This window comes from Neophocaena asiaeorientalis, unplaced genomic scaffold (genome assembly GCF_003031525.2).
Source record: "Neophocaena asiaeorientalis asiaeorientalis breed wild unplaced genomic scaffold, Neophocaena_asiaeorientalis_V1.1 scaffold55, whole genome shotgun sequence".
Taxonomy (NCBI): Eukaryota; Metazoa; Chordata; class Mammalia; order Artiodactyla; family Phocoenidae; genus Neophocaena; species Neophocaena asiaeorientalis.
The window spans coordinates 6,530,247-6,532,753 of NW_020175684.1; positions in this window are offsets into that span (position 1 = coordinate 6,530,247).

Below are 2,507 nucleotides of genomic sequence, written 5' to 3' on the forward strand. Positions count from 1 at the left end.
GTGTATATAGTCCACTCCTTTTCCCTTATATTTTCTGTTAATATTTGTCTGCTCAAAGATGTCATATGTTATATCACATATGTTACAATGTCTTGTTATATTAAAATGAACATGATTCATCAACTGTGTGTCTTCAGGATGGATAGAGTGTACTCTTGCTCATATACAAAGACCAGCATGATTAACCATCAACAAAATTTATTCACAGCTTTGCATTTTAAAATACCTGTGTCAATTAGTTACAATAAAATATGCACTTAATGGGAAAAAGAAACCGATGTCATATGTTTTCAATTGGTCTTGTATATGCTATAAGATTAATGGTAAAAGTTCTGTACTTGTGAGGTAGGCCTATGATTTTTCTGACCTGAGACGGTGGTCTTCCTAATACTGGGTTGCTCTGTTATAAAGCCCATTGTGGAAATACCTAAATCAAATCCAGTAGTACAGCCTTTCACTTTAAATAAAATTTTATTTAATTTCCGTATGCCTTTCTTTGAATATTTCTCAGGTTACTATTTGCCATGCGTTTACTTTAAAGACAAACAAACAAACCAAAAAAAAAAAAAAAAAACCTTTGCACTTTTTTTAAAATGTTATTTTCCTGTCATTTTTTCTTATTTCTTTTCATTCTATTCATGTGTAATTAGATATTTATCTATCTATCTACCTTACCTATCTATTATCTATCTTATCTATCATCTCTCTATCTCTCTATCTGTCTATCTATCTATCTATCTATCTATGTATCTATCTATTTATGTATCATCTTACGGAAAATCCCGAACGAACTTTTTGGCCACCCCAATATCTATCTGTCTCATTTTATTCCAGATGAATTCATATGAAACCCTTCTTACCTCTGAGCTACAGTTGAACAGTTGAGATTTATTCTGTTTCTTCTGTATCTTGAGATAAGTTTAAGGAAGTATGGTCAGAGAATGCCTTCCTAGAGCTGAATAGGGTCTTACATGGACGACCTGAGCTCAGCTCTCTGTTTTGAACTTTTGTGATCTGACCATTTTCACAGTCCCACTATCCTCTGTTTCATCACTTAGAAAATGATTTTATATCCATTGAGATATAAATTGTCATTAAATTTTATACCTTCATCATATTTTTTGATGTTATTGTTTGGCTGAATTTGACAGTTCCTTTTATAAGCTATTGAGGTTGAAATATTCTGGAATTTATCTAGGTAGCCAATGTAATCATTTTTGAATACCATCCACCAAGGTTATAGTCACAGACTAAATAACTCTTTGACAATGGTTTTAAAATGCTGCATAAAGACTCGTGGTTCTTAACATAAGGACCTCAAAGTATAACTGGAATAAATTAGATCCATAAACTCAAAATGCCAAATCATCTACTTTTTTTTAATTGAAAATACTTCCTCTGAATCCTTTATCGTGATCTCTGAAAGGGAACATCCACAGGGTAACACCTAGGCTGACCTCCAGGCTCCTGTTACATAGACTCTGGAGTTTGATCTGTGTTACCATTACTTCTCTTTTCCACATAGAGCAGGTCCCAACAACAGTTCTACTGATGGTCCAGATCTCTGGTCACTATGAATATTTGAGGGAGATTGATGCCATTTTCTCAGCACTTACACTGTTAGAGTGTTTCCTGAAACACCCACTTTGGTTCCCTGCTTGTTCTGTGTCCCGTTTAGCCATCCTCCAAATCACGGGTCACTACCAGGTGCCTTGAATCAAGTTTGGTTTAAACTAGGGGTTCTCAACCAGAGAGGATTTTGATCATCCAGGAGATATTTGGTAATGTCTGGAAACTCTTTGATTGTAACAACTGGGGCAAGGTTTTGCCACTGGACATCTATTGGGTAGAGACCAAGGATGTCGTGAAACATACAATACAACCCCACAAAACAAAGAGTTAATCTAGTCCAACCTGTCAATAGCACTGAAGTTGAAGTTGTTTAAAACATTGTAGACCTGAAGCCAAACCTCCAGGCTCCAGATAACATCCCTTTTTGATCCTGATAACACCAAATGTGTGATAAAACTCTATTTCCCAGTCATCTGAAATGCCTAAATTCTTTCATTAGTGTAGCTAACTTGACATCCACATACATCTCCAATTAGTCATGAAGGGTAACAATTGTTATTACTAAAAGGTTAGTTCCCTAATGAGCTAAAAATGATTGAAGAAGCCATCTGGAAACTTTCTCACCAGAACAGAAAAAAATTTTAAACTATCTTTTACCAGACAGCTTTATTTGGAAGTTTTAGGATGCTTGTACAAACTAGATTTTTTAAAATCTCGTTTGGCTATAAATACTCCATCATTCAAATCCACAATGGAGTCAAAAGTTACATGTGTCAACACAAATAATCAATAAGCAATCAATAATAGGAATAGAAAAGAGTTTTATTTGAGCCAAACTGAGGGCTATAGCCCAGAAGACAGTCTCTCAGATAGCTCTGACAAACTGCTCCGATGAAGCATGGTTTTTAGCACAGTTTTATATCTTGTCAGAACAA